Genomic DNA, 19,700 nt, shown 5'->3' with positions numbered 1-19,700 from the left:
ACTACTAGGGCTGCTACCAGCCAGTTTCAGTCAGTCACGAGTGATAAAGCAGTAACAATTCTTGCATTTTATGAACACTGTTACATTTTCTTAAATCTACTCTTTTTTTTAAAAAAACTATTTAATTGCATTTCTGTCTGAAGCAAAATTCTCATGATGGCTATATGGAGGAACAAGGAGAATTAGAACTCCTACATACTAAGGAGATTACCACAAAAAATAAAAATAAGAAAAAAATCTCTAAACATCTGAAAGTTTCAACATCTTCCAGTGGAAGACAGGCTGTGAAGCAACTACCAGAGGCTTTTGTGGTCCTTGCTTGGAATGCAAGAAATTCTGAATAAAGAGTGCAAGGTTTTCATGCTCTCTTAATGCTTTTCTTGATGGCAGCAGCCTCCAACTGGAAATAAGCAAGTCTGCTGTTCCAGACAGTTCAAATGTTTCCACAAGGAAATGTGAAAGGAATGAAAATGTAAAAAAAAAAGAAAAAAACTTAAGGATGGCAGAGGTTAGAGAGAGAACCGCCACAGAATCTGCTCAGCCAGGTAACCTGAAAAGAGTGCCTTCACCTTCTGCATGGTCCAATTGCCAACAACTGAGAGCGCTCTCACAGGTAATCGCTGAGTAGTAATACCATGGCATATAGAGCTGGAGCAGAAAATATAGTTGGTTACTCTTAAAAGCAAAGTCAGGACTCAAAATTAAAACTAAATTACCTCATCTTCGTAAGTTCCTGCCTGTCAGCCAACTCGTGGTGTCTGTGTATACACACATACACTCTCAGCCTGCAGGAAAGGTAAGGCAACTGAACACAAAATCTGAATTAGAGAGTTAGCTCTCTGAATAGCATCATGTTTTGCTATGGGCCATGAAGACTGATGATTACCACAGATCATCTGAAACTTAATTCATTAAGTCACAATAATTTTATTACAAGTTGCAAACATGAAACTTCCATGCCTTTGTGCAGCCTGGTTGGTTTGGTTGCTGTTGGTTTGAGGTTTTTTGTTTTGTTTTCTAGAGCCAAGAAAAGAGATTCTACGTACCTTTGACAGATGCATAATTTAGTTTTTAAGTCAGGCCAAGAATCAGGTAGGACTTTAACCACTATCTTTAATAAAATAAACTCTAGCCTCCTGCGTTCAGACCAGCTTAATGCTGTAGTGAAGTTCAGGCTTCATTAAAAAGCTTGGGAACGGGTTAGGGAGATATCTGACTATGAACAGAGAAGTTTCATAACTGTTGGGAACTGCTGTAGAGTACAAGCTTACGTTATGCCTATTGAAGTCTATTTTGCATATTCACAAACTCAGTTCCTGCTTTTTTTCTTCACTTTCAAGCTTTATATCTCATTTATTCCAGAATAGTTTCACCATGACACTGCCCCTTGTTAAAGTCTATTGTAAACATGATGCTTTTTCTGAACTTGTGTAATTCACTGTGTAAATAACAACTGTGTAAATAACAACAAAACTCAGTCCATAAACTATCTTATCTAGGGAAAAATGTCTTCTTGCATTGGATCACCTAATGAGAAAGGGTAACACAAACTGCTTTTTTGTTTTTGAATGGGAAGCAGAGAATTGGAAACTATGGGCCACCTCACCAGATACAACCCATGGAAAATTTGTTCTTTAGATCTGCCTTTCAAACTATCATGGCTTTTTCTTATCTGTATATCTAAGTGTAATAGGAAAAGCGTGTAACATCACTGATTTATGGTAAAATTGACTGTGTGTCAGCACTAGTTACCTTACTATCTCTTTTAGTAACACTTAGCAAAAATGATAATGTAAACCTCCAAAGCATAACAGCACGCCAACTATTGGCCATTAAACTTTAGAGTCGTATTTCAAAGCTCATCATTTGGAGTCAAAGAGAAACTAGTTGCAGACAGCTGTGCTCATTAGTGATTTCTGAATATTTAATACAAGTAAAAGATAAAGGCTGAAATCTTTGACTCATTGAAGTCCAGGGAAGTTCTACCACTGATTTCAGCAGGGCCAAGGTATCACTGAATTAGGGAAGTCTCTGTCAATAGATGTAAACCAGTAAAAATGTGTCCTCTGAAAGAATGTTAGCTTCCAAGTCTCCTGTCAGATAATGGCACCATTCACCAGCAAGAATGACATGTTTAATCTGATGGATTGAACATCCTTTAATCCTTCCAGCTATCCATTAAATTGTTTATTCTCAGTGTAAATTGTTCCAGCCATAAATTTACACCAGCTAAAGTGCCTATCATTCTGGTTTATGCTCAGCCACAACCACAACCACAATTTTTGTATTTTCTAACACACATCCACAGATTTTCAAAGTAAGCTCGTACTGTCTAAACTTTAAATCCTAAGGCAGGCCAAATTAAAGCTGCATTTTCCAATGAGAGTATTCCAACGTTTAGGAAATACAATCTGTTTTTAAAAAGCACACTTCTTATATTGCACCCCAAATGCTTGTGTCTTGGAGTCTCCAGATTGGAGGAGCAGCCAAAAATCTCTTTATAAATGCTTGTATTTTTATTGCTCTGGGCTCATGCTAGCGTTCACTGGAGTTAGCATTGATTCTTGACCAAATTATTTGGGGAGGATTTACAATGCAGCCACCTTAATAGTGTCTGTTATAAGGTGAGAGAAAAGAAAACATATTTCCATAGCACAAACTACTGGAGAGTTTTCTGGAGAAGTTGAAGGACTGGGCATGTTCTTCTTGACTTCCTCCATCCAATCACAGTTAACCTTTTTCTTTTGAGAGTATGGAATTTTTGTATGCCCCATAAAACACAAATTTTACTGGGGAGTGAGGGGCAGGGGGATACATACCCCTACTAAAGTCAGGGCATTAGCTCTCCCTATTGGCATCAAGATTTCAGCTCTGTTATTCTGAGTGGTACACAATAACAATTTTATATCAAATTTCTACATATCTGTTACTCCATGTACTTCTCAGGAATTTCAGTGTGTTTGTGTTGCTGACTAGAAGTAAAGCAAACTGGAGCGTTAATAGCAAACCACATCACCTTCCTTTTCTCCAAGATAAAACACGCATAAGAAACAGCAGTGACAAGCACCCTAAATTCACCACACATTTTGAGGCCAGTCTCTGATGCCTCAAGTCCTCTGTCACAGTCTGCCAACGGACATGACGTTTCTTCAATGGCAGACTCAAAAGCACAGTAAGCTTGCTGATCGGTTCACATACGCAATCCACCACTTGGTGCATTATATCCTTGCATGATAACTATACCACAGACAGCACGAGCCAACTACAGTTACCAACTCGGACAGCAACTCTATCCCGACTATAGACTAAACTTTTATGGCACAAATCCCAGATTCAGCTCCTGGCAGCTGATAATGGCAGAAGATCTGTGCAAAACCTGGGCAGCAGAAAGCCCAAGCGTCCTTTAAGTTCTGCTCCTTATTTGCTTTTCTTCTTGTGCCTCACTCACCCAGCACCTTGTTTCCTGGTTTCCCGTCACCAAACAGCCTGTAAGATTTACAGTGTCTACCAGGCAGAGCACTACTGTGTCTAAAGTTTTTTTTGTTAAAGGCAGCAATGCTTTGCAATCTTGACTGTCTGGAAGGTACTGGGGTTACAGCAGCCTTAAGAGGCAACAGACCTTTGTGGGTTAATGATGATTATCACTGAAATATTCAGCACAGTAGCTGCAAAATGTTCATCCCAGTGCCAGCTCTTTGTATTAAAGCATACTTTTGTCAGTAAATTTGTTTTGCAAGTGTGCTGGCATTTCTCAGCTCAAAACTACACTAATGAAAGGTAGAGGTGTATTTTGTTATAACTCAAAATGTGAGTTAGATTTTAAATTTATGTGGAAATGAAGCTATTACTTCATATGGAGGCTTACTTCATGGATTTTCTTTTTTTCGTACAGAGTTCTGATTTTCAGTCCTTTTATTTGAATATTGACACAAAGTGAGGATTAGGAATTAAATTAGGAAAAGAATTGTGTTACATCACTTTATACCATTCCAGGATTAGTTGCATTTCAGATTTTTTTTTTCCTTTTTATGAAATGGTTCTTTCTTTGGGAACATGTTTTGACAGAGCAACAGGAATCACACCTTCCTTACTATTTATAATTTCTACTAATGTGCAGCCTAGCAATCCAGTTAAAGCCAATTTATTTTCCTACCACACTTCCATTATTTGATAGAGAAGTAATTTTTTTTGTTTAATAAAGACTTGATTATTTTCTGGTTTTGGGATATGTCTTTTTAAAATATACTGACAGATTATGCAAGGCTTTGGAAAGAAAACATTACTCTGAGACACAATTTTAGCAAAGCCTGTAATTTTCTATATCCCTTTTCCCTCAATTCTCTTTAAAAAAGCAGTGAAGATGTTTACATTTAAATTTGATCTTCCTTTAGGATTTTTCCATCTCCACCTTTATTAACTCCTTCCTAAAAGTAGGATACCTCTATCTCTAAGATATCACACAGCTCTTTTTTTGCAAGAGAACCACAGAGCTAGGAAAGTAAATTTGACTTTAAAATTTTCAAAGTTTTCAAACAAACACCAAGAAGAGCAAAATAAAAGTGGCACCTAAAAGTTGAAACTAGTCTAAAACATCATCTGCTGTTTAAAATTCTGATTCTGCAAATGGACATGCATGTGCTTAACAATGAGACTGTTACCATTTTAAGAGACAACAAAAATTCTCAAACTCCTACTGACTTAAAGAAAAAAGAAAAAAAAAAGCCTAATCCAAATAATTTAAATGCTCAAAGTGATGACAATAATGGCACAACAGTACTGCCTTATTTCAATTTATGCATTTGAAACAAATGAAAACATTAGTCCTTACAGATCAAGGTTCAGTACATGCCAGAGCATTTGGTGTAATTCAAATATAGCTATTAACACCTCTGTAGAACAAGTATTCATATTCAAAAATAATCTCCTACTAGTCTCATTTCCCACTGTATTAAATAACCACAACTACACTGTGTCTTAACATGTTAAAAAAAAAAAACACCTGAATGCCTAATTTTTGTTATCTCATCATTGTGGCCTTCTGGCATGTTATCAAGTGACAGAGATATCCTGGTTAATGCAGTGGATTGCTTCTGACCAGGTGTAGCTTTCATGTCACATGCACACAACAAAAAGCTTCCAAAAATATTTGATTTAAATAAATTTGCAAAATTGACATAAATTATACAACTTTTTTTTTTTTAACATCTCCTTTGAGTAGTAAAAGCAGTTCAAATGAATTTGGGGAGTGAACACATATTTTAAAGCACAGTGTTCCAAGTTTCTGTTTTATCACCGGCTATGCAAGAGTTCACCTGGAACACATACAGCCATTTTGACGTACAACACTAATCTTTTGGGCTATAGAGCAATCAAAAGTAGACAGTAAATTAGGAAGTGTCTTTCCCATCCTATTTTTTCTTCCAGATATTGCATATTTTTGCTGTCAAAGTTATCAAATTGCTTTTCTGATACTGACATGATTATAAATAGCAACATACAGTGTAGATATACATATATAAGAATAACATATATATTATACATTAAGTATACATATAGTAATTCTATAATAGAATTACCAATGTACTCGTGTGACATGCTGCATATTTTATCTGAAGAACTTTTAAAGACAAATTGGGAGAAACATTAGGCATTATGATTAGCAATAAAGATGGCAACAGCTGCTAAAATCCCCAACAAGGACTATCTGCATAAGAAAACAGGATGCTAGAAGAAAAGCCTATTACTGGATCTACTCACTTCAATGTTTTCTGGTGTTTTTTTTTGTTTTGTTTGTTTGTTTGTTTTGGTTTTTGTTTGTTCAACTCATTTTATACATAATGTTCATTCTTTTTATTAGCCCAGCCAATGATGCACAGAAATGATGTCTAGAAATGTTTCAGAATGTCTCATTCAGGTTGGCACCCATGGAAGTCCTGGCCTTGAGGAAACTCAAAAATGCAGAATTCATTGTAGTCAGACCTGCTAATTTGTCCAGTCAGGGGACAGAAACATGACAAACCAGGAACCATCAGATCTTTTTCCCTCCACAATCTGAAATCCAAAAATTAATTAGTGTTCCAGCAAACCTGAAGCCTGAATTGATGAAGAATTTGGACATTTCATTAGACTCGCACTAGGTTTCCAGTGCATGTTCACATCAGTTGTTGCACATAGCCATACTGAGAAAGAAATGTCACTGTAGTGAAACCAGATCTTTTCACAATAGTATGATCTTACAGTCCTGGGCAGACTTCCAAGGCTTTGGAGTACTGATTTGGTTGGGAAATGTTTCCAAAAATCAGAAGCTTATCCAAAACTCACCCAGGTCACTGTATGACTGGGACAGAGATGTTTGCCATTACAACCACAGCTCTTGGGCCTCTGGTACCTGGTGTCGTGGTGCAATAACAGCAGTGCTCCACCTGACCGTGTATTTGCAGTAACAGACATTCAAAACAACATTAACATGAGGAAGTTTACCACAAAGTTGATAGCATCTGTGAATTATCCTTTCTGCAAAGTCTTTTCCACAAGGCTAGATCATGAATTACAAGCACATAGTGCTAGACCACTGTATGTCACAAAAGGGGCTGGATGGGGAGCTCACACTTCTGAGTAACTTCATAGAGTGGACAGTTTTAAGATTCACATGGTGCTTACTTGTGCAGATGTCTGTGATTCTATACAGAGAGAAACGCACAATACTAACAGATTATACCTCACTGCTGACCCCTCTAAGGATAAATACAAATATCAACCAAGAGCAAGGACCTCCAGAACTCTAGCCACCCTCTATGGTTGTTTGGTTTCAGATCTCTGCTTTCTATTTAGAGTCATAGAATATCCCGAGTTGGAAGGGACCCATAAGGATCATTGAGTCCAACTCCTGGCACCGCACAGGTCTACCCAAAATTTTAGACCATGTGACTAAGTGCACAGTCCAAATGCTTCTTAAATTCAGACAGGCTTGGTGCAGTGACTGCTTCACTGGGGAGCCTGTTCCAGTGTGCGACCACCCTCTCGGTGAAGAACCTCTTCCTGATGTCTAGCCTAAACCTCCCCTGCCTCAGCTTGACACCATTGCCACAGGTCCTATCACTGGTGATTATTTCTCCCTGGGTCACAATCCCCCCTGCATAGTACAGGTCAGCTGAACTACTACCCTACCTCTGAAAACACAGAAGAAACAAAGCCGCTAATCATCAGTTAAAATACAGCACAAAAGTCACAGGTTAAACAACAAAGCGTATCCCAAGTGGGACGGTAGTACATGATGAAAAGGATAGTGGCACACATGCATCCTCACTGGATATGTTTCAGCTAGTAGAGAAATAAAACCTGAGCCTAAGACTTGTAAGTTCAGACATGCTTGCTAGCAGGGCTTTGCATGTTTTCAAGACTATTTCAAGAGTCTGCTTATGGACAAAAACACAATATTTATTACTGCGCAGCGAAGCTCACATCCAAAAGATGAACAAATATTTCATCCAAAGAGTTTATTAGTTTAGTAGATAGTTCTGCAAACACACCAAGAAGTCCTGCATGCAGATCTTTTTTTTTTATTTTTTTTTAGAGTTATTATTAAGTTTTTTTTTAAGAGTTATTATTTTCACTCTTTCCTGTGTATAACACCTCAGATAAATCTACATACCAAGCTAAAGTGGAAATGGACCTAGAATAAATCTACATAACTGTTGGAAACAATCAACTCCTGATTATAAATGCCAAAGCATTCAAGAGCTCTACTAAGTAGTTCTGGGTGTTACTGACCTTTTGTAGAAAACATTTTGATGCATCCAGATTTCTCTCTGCTTAGCTCAATCTAGATAAATTCAGAGCTGCACAATTTTGCCAGTGCACTGCTTTTCCTTCAATGGGACACACTGGCATACCCACTAACTAATTTAAATTCTAAAGTAACATTGGCTCCTTTGAACAAAGCAAAAGGATTATTTGTATTTCAGATGCTTTCCATATTTCAATGAAGCAATACCCCACAGCAAAAAATATATCTCAGCATGAGCACAAGAAGTGAGCAGAGAGCATCGTTGCACACTAAGCTACACTGAGCACTGCTTTATGGTTGTTAGCTAAGCATGCGTCAACTGATTTTTAAAACACTGATATTTTACAAAAAATATATATTTGTAAATGAATATTATCTGCCTACCTATTACAAACTTCTGTGTAGGATATCATACAGATATTTCAGGAACCCTTATTGCAGTGACTGCTGTTTCTCCATACCACCTCTTTGGGGCAGATTCAGCAGCTGGCCCAATTGAGAGGATGGACCGCTGTGGCCCCTTGGCTGCTGGAGCAGGGTGTCTATCCATTTCTTCTCTATCTTCCATTTATCTGTTTGTTCTATTTATCTTCATACTTCATTAAGCTATAACTGCATTTTAGCTTATACGTATGTTTATAGCAGGTGTTGGGTTCATTGTGGCTGGCATGTGAAAAGGCCAGAGCTCAATTTTAGCATTGGAAGAAAGATTTTAGCATTGGAAGAAAAGAAATGAAAGCCCATGATTCAGACACAATTGAGTTTTTTTTTTTCTTAAAGCAGTCCATGGTTCAGCTGAGGTTATAAGCAGCATAGCCTCATACCGTGTAAGAATTAAGCCTAAATGCAACTGTATATTTATTCTTTGCATCTCATCTCAGATTTTGTTTTAAAGTCCATGTAAATTCCCTTTCCCTCCTTCAGTTGCTGAGACCCTCCACTAACTGCCATAGGGCTTCTCACTTCCTCCAAGTCTAATAATTACAACACATACATGCCTAGGTTCGTTTGCTCTGCTAGCTAATTTAATTTTACCTGATCACTGCCAAATCAAATGCCATTTTTGCTCACACAATGTTAAAAGGATGTCGCAAAGGAAAGAGTAACAAAACTGTTCTACTCATATTGGTTTTGCATCTTACATAAGGTTTATATTTTTGCAGAGTTTTGCATGTTTAGAAGTGATCTTACTTTGAAATTATCTCAAAATAAGGCTCTTTCAACACAGTTTGCAATAGAAGTGAAAAATCATTGAAGCAATTTGTTCTTTGATTGAAGGGAAACATTTCTGAAATCGTATCGTTAACAAGAAATGACTCAGAGAATTTCATTCCTAAATATTTGGGAAGGAGGACTGGGGAATTTATTTCACATTTACCAGACACTTCAATGATTATTCTGCTCTTTAAGTACTGCCTGTGCTGAAAAACAAAAGCAGTAAATCATCTCCACTGTGACTGGCACTGTTCAGCAGACTAGATCAATTCTTGGAAAGACAGTAGGGATTACAAACTCAGTTGTACAGCCTTGGAGCTAAGAATGATTTATGCAGAGAGCCTGCAAGCCACCTACTTCTAGGGCTTTCAGTATGAACACTAGAGAATAAAGAATTAATTCCAAAACCACAGCATCATGTTTACACACAGAATACTGCTCATGTCACGTTCAGGAGACTAGCTTCAAATTGCTTCATCACCATCACATATACAATTTGGGGGTTTAATTTAACTTGCAGTATGCATATGCACTCTCCTGTACATCTCAGAAAAAAACAACAACAAAAAAAAAAAAAAAAAACAGCTGCTGTGCTAACATGGAAGCAAAGCGTACTTGTCCCAAACGTATGAAATATAATTCATTATTACAAACAAATGTTCTCCTCTTCCCTTTTCTTGGCAGAATGCATCCAAGCACCTGGAGAGCTGGTGCTCCTGCTTTCTACCTAACTGTTGTGGTGGAGCACGGGCACTGGAGAATCACAAACTGCCTCTGCCTTTTTGTTATGTTCCAGTAGTAACCCAGGTTTTCATGATTTCTGTAGTAGTTCAATGAACTTGCCCGCCAGGCAAAATGATGCCCAATCTGGCCTTGTAATTTTCATCATTTCAGGAATTGTATCACTGTAAAAGGTCAGTTCTCACACACTAATCTTTTAAACAGTTCCCTGAGGCATTAATATTTCTTGTGGGCTGTTAAATACTTGGAACACAACCCAACATATGGTCATTAGTAACAGGTGATGACCAGATATGCCTGGGGACATAAAAGTTCCCATACTATCCTCCAGAAAATACTGTACTGTGTATTAAGTAGTCAGTACTATTAGCAGTGCTTTCTCTCAGGATTTTTTTGTCCTTTGCATATTTCCCTCTAAGCTCCAAAGAGTGATTACCGGGGGTAAATTGAATTCAAATCCATATTTTGTTCAGAAAGCTTACTATGTTTGATGACTATGAGAATAATAGCACTGTTCTCAGTATTAGTGTACATACTCTTTAAATATAATATATTTAAACATAAATATAAAAAATATACACAAATATAAAATTATGCAAATATACAAATATATAAAACCAAAGTCTTGTCAAAATACAACTGAAAACTGGAAAACCAAAGCAACACTATTTTAACATTTGTGTCTTCATATAGTAATTAAAGCTATAGTAAGAATGTGAAAGACATTTAAAAGCACAAGGAAAATAATTCCACATTCATTTAAAGCAAGCAGTTCACAGTAATGACTGTCATATTTACTTATTCTAAAGTGAAGCAAGATAGATTTTTGTCTTGCATGGATAAAAATAAAGTGCTATATATTTCATCTTGCATTCACACAAAGTGACATCTTTTTAAAACTGAGGTGATATTTTCCTATTATATTACTGATAATGTCTGCAAAATAAACTTGTTAAATAAAAACCGCTTGTTTCTGTAAGTTAATAATAAACATGAGATGATTTAGAAATCTTCTTTTATTCCAGTATGGAAACTTCGCTTTATTATTATTATTATTATTATTATTATTTATTAATTTATTAACTGAAAAGCACCTTAATATCGGTAAAGTGGTAATCAGCTTTTACAAAGATCTAGATACTGGTTCTATACTGAAAGAGGATTCTTTAAGTGAGATAAAACAGGAGGAATTTCAAATAAGTAGTTATAGGCACTATCAAGTTAATTCACTTGATAAGAGCATCTTCAATTACCTCAAAACTGCTGCTGGGGCAATTTAGATTGCTGCTGATGATTAAAAGCTGCCTAGATGAATGTGTATCTTCCTGCAGATTGACAAGATTGACAAGATTTGTTGGCATCTTGTGGAAAAACAAGATATGCAAGGAGGAAGCTGGAGACATGGCACTGTGATGATCCATAAATTCAGATCCCACCTGAAAGAGGTAAGGGACATGTTATTACTTCTCCTGGTAGTCAATAACAGCAGACAAATTAATAGATTCCTTGGTTCCACGCAGAAGGACAAGAAATGATCCTATTTTCTGACAAAGTCCTTCCACTAAGGCAAAGGAGCCTCATCTGGTGCAATTTTTACACAGATTTCTCTCTTTTTTTTTTTTTTTTTCCACTGCTCAGACCTACATCTCTAAACAAGGTGCAAAGTATTACAACTAAGCCTAAGGGTGCATGGGGACTCTTAGTTCTCAGTGTCTGAGGGTAATGCTCCAGTAACACAAACTTAATAAATCGTAAGGCAATCTTTCCTAAATTCAGGTGCTCTTGATGACACAGGTCCATATGGCAGCCCATGCACCATTCTTTGCTTGAGGCAGCTTAAGAATCCAAACAATGATCTCATTGACCACAGAAGGGAAGAAGTCTGACTCTCTCATTCACACCAATTAAGAAGAGGTCTCGTGAGAACCTGGGTCTGATTTCACAAGTCTTCTGCACTCAGAACTTCAGCTGAAATCAAGGGTAGCTAAGGTAACTCAGCGTTTTTATGTATAGCTTTCCTGTAAAAATTTATAGCAACTATTGCCTTGCATCTCTCCGCATGTTTCCCAATGTGTTTTTACACGCCCAGAACAACAACAGACAAAAACCAAACAAACAAAAAGTCAAACACTTTTTTTCTTCTTCTTTTTTTTTTCCCTTTTTGGGAATCTTCTTCATGGTATCTCAAGTGACAAGAACATTGCAAAAGAAATACTTTTTATTTATATGAAAACTACTTAAATGCATCTACAGTTTTGAACAATGGGATAAACTGGAAAAGCATGATTCTGAAAATGAAAAAAGAAGTTTCATATATTTCATTGACTGTTAATCCTACCAGTTTGGTGTGAAATACCATCCTGATACAAAACTTAGCTCCTCCTGTTTATATCTTGTTGTTTTTGTTTGTTTGTTGTTTTTTGATTGTTTGGTTTGGGTGTTTTTGTTTGTTTTGGTTGTGGTGGTCAGTTGGTCATTTTTAAAGAGCTACCTACAGGTAACTCAGAAGTAGAATTTAGGCAAATTCTTCTGCTTTCTTTGGTAAAACTTACTCTGAAATTTTTGTCTTTATTATTTCTGAGGTTTCTGTCATTCCCACTGTCATCATGCTCTGTTCTCCCTGAGCACTGACTGCAGAACTGCAGCTGTTCTGCAGGTAGGACACAGTCTCTGCAATCTTTACTTCTAACAGAAAACAAATTTCAATACTTCACCTGATATGGTGTGTGATTAGAATAGTCCTATTCTTACAACAAGCCTGAATAACACCCATAATTGCCCGTGAAATTACTCCCTTATCACAAGAAACAAGTTCTTCAGGATCTTTAAACATCGTTCCTTAAACTGTTAAAAGTTTCATTAATATTATTAATATTAGACCATCAGATCATGTACAGACTCAGATAACTTACAGAGCAGCAACTGAAGACTAACACTAGATAACCCTCTGTACAGAAACATCCATATGTATGCTAGGGAACCAGAAGAGAGAAGCCCCGAGCTGCCAGTGCAAACCCCCAGATGCACTTCTGCCCTGTGAGAAGGTCACAATTCACAGCCACTCGGCTGTAACACAAATAACTTTGCCTCAGCGTAGCAACTGAAGTGAATGAAAGAGTCTGTGTATGTGTGGGGAACATAAATGTGATATTAATTATTAATTTTGACAAGTCTGAATACCTTAATAATGTATTATTTTAAGCTGCAGGCTTTTTAAAAAGCCATTGAGGCTAAAACAAGCTGACTTTGCGGCTTGGACTCTCATTCCTCAGCGTATACCAAAACTCACTGTGACAACAAAATGGGTTGTGACAGACTTTGGCGAGAGCGATCTTGTTTTGTATATTTAATAAAGGGTTGATAAATACAATGTTTAAAGTGCAAGGTTTGGAATATATCAGCCAGAAAACATTACGAGCTAACCAACCTGTCAAGACACACAGGGAGCTTTAAATTAATACTTGCACAAACTGACTCATTTGTTGACTCCCTCCTACTTCAGTACTTTTTAGTAGCATGATACAGGTGCAGGTCACGGTATTTCTTTAATAAAAAATGTAGTATTTGTGCAGCAAAATGTACCAGGTACTCATGCTACCTGATTCTACAAACCTCAACAGGTAGGAACTATGTTAGATTTCTACCAAGTATTTAAGTGGAACTTACTGGGCAATTTACGATACAAATTTCAGAAGCAATCAGGGAACCATCACTTTTGACACCACCTGCAAGTAACACTTTAAAGCACTTCCTACCTAAAAATCCCAGAGCATTTTACATGTTAATCAGAGAAAAAAACATAACCTTCCCACAAGTTATGTATTACGATCTTGAGAAGCAGATTTGAGAAGTAGAGGATTCATGAACTTCAGCACAAAAAAGTTCTCCAGTACTCCCACTCACAGTGCAATTCATTGTAATCGCCCTGCAAGATCAGCTTGTTAGGTAAAACCATAGGCTTTACCTGAAACTGGCAGGGACCTGAAAGTCAAGAGCTACATACGGCACTGAAGTAATAATGGACATATTTTAAAACTGAAATCAAGTTGTTTTCTTCCTTTCATCGTATACAACCATAGAAAGTTTTGCAAATTTGATTAATCACACTTATTCATGTTATAATTTTTCATATCATCACATCACCACAGATGAACTAAGAAGCTCTCATCTCCAAGAACTGAAACAACATTGCCTGTTATCTTTAAGTGCCATGGTAATTAGTTGTGGGTTTTGTGTTTTTTTGTTTGGTTGGTTGGTTTTTTGGTTGGTTGGTTTTGGTTTTAGTTTAAGTTATTTATACAGTGAACCTGAGACTGAAGTTTCTAACCTTCAGAACTGCAGAGTGAACAGTAAGAGTACAAGAGACGCTTTAAAAACACAGCCCAAATGAAAATCACAAGCAGAGCAATTACCATTTCATTAAACTCTGTGATTCTTTTCAAGCAGTTTCACAATTCTTGGAGGCTTGGCTCCTGATTTGGAAACAAGATTGATGGTTTTATAACTGAAAGGAAATCTAATCGGGTAACGTACCAAGTCACGCAGTTCAGAAATTCAATCACAGATACATAAAGATGTTGCCATGAACTTGATATCTGACTGGAAATGGAGAGAGATATCTGGGGTTGAAAGAAACGGAAGGGAAAACAAATTCTCTTCCTTCTTAATTCTTCCATTGCCACACACACAAAATAATAATTAAAAAAAAAAAAAACAACGACAACCACCTCAAGTTAGTCAACAACATAATTAAGCCTGGTTTCCTGCGGGTTTATGTTCTATATTCTTCTGCAACTCTAATTTGCCCCAGTTTCAATAGAACTGGTGGCTCCCAGCAAGTCCCCCAAATCCTCACACAGCAGCCTAAACTCCCTCCCACCTTCCAACTGTGAGGAGGTAAGAGGCAGTATGTAACACAGCCGGTTCTGAGTAAGGCACACATTCACCAACCAACCAATAAATACAGGGCCACTGCCTAACCAGAAAGCCAACAAAACAGACAGTCCTCAAGCACACATCAGTGCCCTTACCAGGAAAGAAGCCTCCATCCACTATTGTCTCTTCCGTCCACTACCCATCCTGATGCAACTTAAAAGACCCCAGTATTTCCGAGACCTCCATGCCACTATCAAATTTTGCTGATGGTGGCTAATAGCTTCTCAAAAGGTACTGGAACTGGCAGGCAGTAGAAAGATTGATAAACATTGTGTTCTGTAGGTCTTGTTTCCATAGAAAACAGGTTGAAAAATCAGAAATCAGCAAATTTTCTTTGCTGCCAACAGGGATTTTGGAAGGAACTCAAACTTTTGTCAAATTGCTTGTTGCCAAGGCCAAAAACCAGGGCTGTCTACAAACTAAATAATACCCTCAAAGACAAGTGCCCCATACTTTCCCTTTGCTTCCTTAATTCTGTTTTCTCAGCGGTTGCTCTTAAAATCTTAACAGCAGTGTAAAATTTTATTAAGATGACAAAGACCCTTTTCTTCTGCATAAGCAGAGAGCTTGAAACTAAGAATATGAACAAATCCTACATCCTTTTTGTTACAGTTAGAAAACAATAAAGATCTTGCTATAAGCAGGCCCCTGACATAGCTGCGTATACTGCACAAACAGTCAGCAGTTCACCTGATGGGAAATCAAAGAGCTGGCTCTCTGAGCCACCACCTTATTTTCTCCCCCACCTACTCTTCAAAACAAATTTCCAGTCTCACAAGAAATTAGTAACACAAATGAAAAAGAGAAGAAATTCAACTTATGTCCCACTGTTGGTCTTTATGTGAAAGTTTAATTTGGATTATTCTGAAAAGATGATTTAGAAGATGTAAAAGCCATTGCCTATGCCTGTAGCAGGAAGGAAGGATAACAGAGTTGAAATGAACATTATCTTCCTTTATGGGTGGTACCCAGAGGGTGTCGCAGGCCAGTATGGAATTCTGACATGGGACACACAGGCATACAAGCACACACACCTACTGTAAAGCCTGTAATATAAGGGGATTAGAGTTGCCATTGCCAAGAGAAGAAGAAGAATAGATGAGACAAAAGTAACCTGGACATTTCTGAGAGGCTCTCTTCCCTCTCCTCAGTCTGATAGGTCCTCAGGAGTAGCTAAGGCAGACTAAATAGTATCCCAAGAAGTACATGAAACAAACCTTTCTCTTCTCCCATTACTACCAGAAATCAAGGGCAGGGAGGAGGAGGGTAGATAAAGTACCACACTACGTTTCTGTGATTTAAAGGGTAAAAATAATGTTAAAACGGTGGCAGCTTTAGTTCCGCTTTTAAGATGCCCAGAGTCCTGACTGCATAGCCCTCCTAATTCAACCCATTCTCATAGTCTGTGACCTATCATTCCTTCTCAGTCCATGCAGCTGCACGGCTTTCATCTTCAGCTCCACTGTTCCCTTGCTTCATTTCAGAAAATGTCATCTTGAAAATGAAAACAGTTCAGAATTAGGCCAACATTTCTTCAGTAAATCTCTAAAAAACCCCAAAGTTCCATTTGCACAATCATCTCTAACAAGCTTATTAACTCATCTACATGTAAAGCAGGGAGTCTCCTTGGCTATACACAACCTACCCACAGAAGCAAAGTTCTGCACCATTTATTATTTACTCCTTTACTTCTGAAATCAGCCCACTCTAGTAGCTAGACAAGACCTTGTTTAAAACTTCCTCCCACAATTCCACATTACACTTCAGTCTACACTGCTGATTAACCTTAAATCTAATGGCAACTCAACTATGTTTAGAGATAATCAGCTAATCACACTTCCGTAACAGATGCAGACACTGCTCTTCCCCTGCTACATAATAACTAAGGACCCTACTGTGCAAAAACCAACATGAATATCACTATTTGCAGGGAGCTGCAGTCAATAGGTAACAACTTATGCATTATGAAAGACAGAAGAAAAGCAAAAAAAAAAAAAAAAGGGAGAAAAATTACCTGGCAGTATCAGAAGATTGACACAATATTTATGCCCCTCAAATCCTATTTAAGCTCTCTGGATTTTAGTAGCAGACAGACCCATCATTTTTAAATGATGCAAATTATTCACCATTCTCTCTAGCTTTGCAAATAGCATGTTTCATGGGAAAAATATGTGAAGTTCTGTCAGTCTAATTCCCAGAAGCTGCATTCAGAAGTCTAGGTAATAATAATATACCAGCTAACCTGTGTGCGCATGTATATCTCATTTTCTGTACCTATTTCCTAGTCCTGCTGAATAATAAGAGTATGAAATGAAAAGAACAGTTGAAACTCAAGCTGTTAACACATGAAAATAACACTCTTAAAGAAAATAAAAGTATTTTTCCAAGTACCCACAATAAGCATTAACTCTCAAATTATCTGAAACAATAAGAGCATTCAATTAGGTACAATTATTAGAATCTCCTATACAGTAATTTTCATTAAGCCTAATATTAATTGGATAATATCTAGTATTACCCATTAAGCCTAATATTACACAACAAATGTTACCCAACCCTTCATTATTAAATCAGAGCTAGTTCTAAATCTCATCCTAAATCCTGTAAAGGCAAGAATCTTGACCATCTTCTACAAACCACTGATAGCTTCAAGTCTGTAAAACACATACTTAAAATTTATTCGGCCAAACCCTGAAGCACGTGCATAATTCTTAGTCCTGCTGAAGTCCCAGAACTTTAGAGCATGCTTTTAAAACAGGATTTTTGCCAAAGTAAAGGCTGAGATTTAACAGGAACGAAGCAACCTAAAATTTAAGCAAATGCCTAAAAATAGCTGTTTCTTTTGTGAGGGAACAGTATTGTCGGCTTCTTCCTGTGTGCTCAATTAATCAAAAAAATCCTTTTAAGCAAAGATTAAATTGCAGTTACTACCAAGAAACCCTAGCAACATAGGCTATTTAAATGGATTTTTGGACTGAATAAACTTTTGCCTCTGTTTTTATACCCAATTTTGAACACAAGAATGTATTTCCCAGTCACATCTGAAAGACACATTATAAGTGAAATAAATGTACATTCATCTTTCCCTGTATGATACAGCATTCTTCTGATGTTTTTAATCATGCTTCAAACACTGGGGGAACCTTCTCATGCCATTAAGTAAGTGTGCTACTAAAAAAGTGGGAGATGTTTATCCTTTGAACATACTACTAAAAGATCTAAATCACAAGAGCCAACAGTAGACATTTAATGCCTCATGTATGAGATTATGTCCCACACACGAGGCAGAGGTAATCTAACTCACAGCTTTCAAAACTAAGTATTTGCTCAGACAGTAGACAAATCTGTTATCCAGTGTTAGACCGTACACACGTGCATACACAGACATAAAATGGAGCCAGAGTCGAAACAGGCACAAGCCCTGTGCCTGGTCTGTTGAACACTTGAAATGTCATCTAGCTGATTTCTACTTCCTGGCATTCAAACATATAGTCTTCACCCCTTAGGAGAAAAGACTAAAGTGTATTTAAAAAAAAAAAAAAAAAAAGATTAAACTGTGAACTCTGAAATGCAATGCAGAATAGACAGAGATGGATAATCTAGGGAAGTTTCATATCCTTGTGTGGAGGAGTAATCCATACACCAAATGCCACTCAAGTCTGTCAGAACATGAGAGACCATACAGGAAATGTATTTAGACCATGATGTTACCATACACATTATCTTGGATGGAACCTATGGAAAGCACAGTTCTGAGCATACATGCCTTCACAGTTAAGAAAATATCTTTACCTTCTTTAAACTGCATAGATGAAGATTTCATTAAATATTCCCTTTTGCATGACTTTCCTGAAAAGGTGCTGGGAGATATGATGACTAAAGTCCTCTAATTATTTGTGAAATTCAGGCAGCATCAGTACAAATTTCTTGACACCTTTCAGCCAATGTGGTTTAACTAAAGCTTTAATTCCCAGCCACAGCCAATAGTGTAGCTTCCACCTGTTTTTATTTTATTTTATCTTATCTTATCTCATTTTATCTTTTCCAGAGGAAGTTGATAACAAGTTTCCAGCTAGGCTCACACCCCACACTGCATTTCATTCGATGTGTGAATCAGGACATCTATGCAGGGAACATTTATTTTCCTTTGCTAAGCAACAACAGCATTCAGCAACAATTTTCAGCCAGTCACTAAGAACCCTTGCAAGAACTATGCTGGCCCTCTGGAAGCAGCTCTTTAACAAATTCTTACACCACCTCCTCCAGTTTTCAATAATGTTTTAAAATTTAAAGAACACTGCTATTGACATGGCGCAAAGGCCAAACTTCACCGTGAAAAGACTAACTTGTCCTTGAAAATCCTGTTCTTTTTCCTTATTTTTCCTACTTCTTATACTAAGAGATGGCCCCAAAAATAGGGGATGAATGTGCTAAGAATCTTTAAGATAACAAAACTCTTGAAGCATTATCACAAGTTGAATCACAGTAACAAATTTCTTGTGTCCAGACAAATTGAGGATATATCAAACTACCTAATAAACATTTATTTATTCACATTTTCTAAAATATTTTATTAAATTATTTAAAAAGAAAACTTACTTTTAAAATTTATTTTATGGGAGCTGCCATAGATAAAAAGAAAATCATTTGCAAACACAAATCTAAGGAGTTAAATTAATAAATAAAAGAGGTTTGGCAAATACCTTCTTCCTAAGCTCAGAAGGACACCCAGTTATTACCAACCAAGAAGTTACTTGCTTAACAGACATGTCTGAAAGAACAGGTAGAAAATTCCATTAAAACAGACAAGAAAACACGAAGGCATGGAAACTAATTTCTGTCAACAGAAATCCTTTAAGAAATTAAACAGAAGATTGACATGCTACAGACATTTACAAATGTGTAGTCCTTCAAATATTGAAACACTTTTCAATAAATATTCAATAAGAGCATGATTCCATTGAATATTAGACATAAATAACACAAATCAAAGTGAGCACCTATACTGACAAATAGGCAATTA

The sequence above is a fragment of the Cygnus atratus genome, chromosome 10 (assembly GCF_013377495.2).
Source record: "Cygnus atratus isolate AKBS03 ecotype Queensland, Australia chromosome 10, CAtr_DNAZoo_HiC_assembly, whole genome shotgun sequence".
NCBI lineage: Eukaryota > Metazoa > Chordata > Aves > Anseriformes > Anatidae > Cygnus > Cygnus atratus.
Note: the sequence above shows the minus strand (reverse complement) of the source record.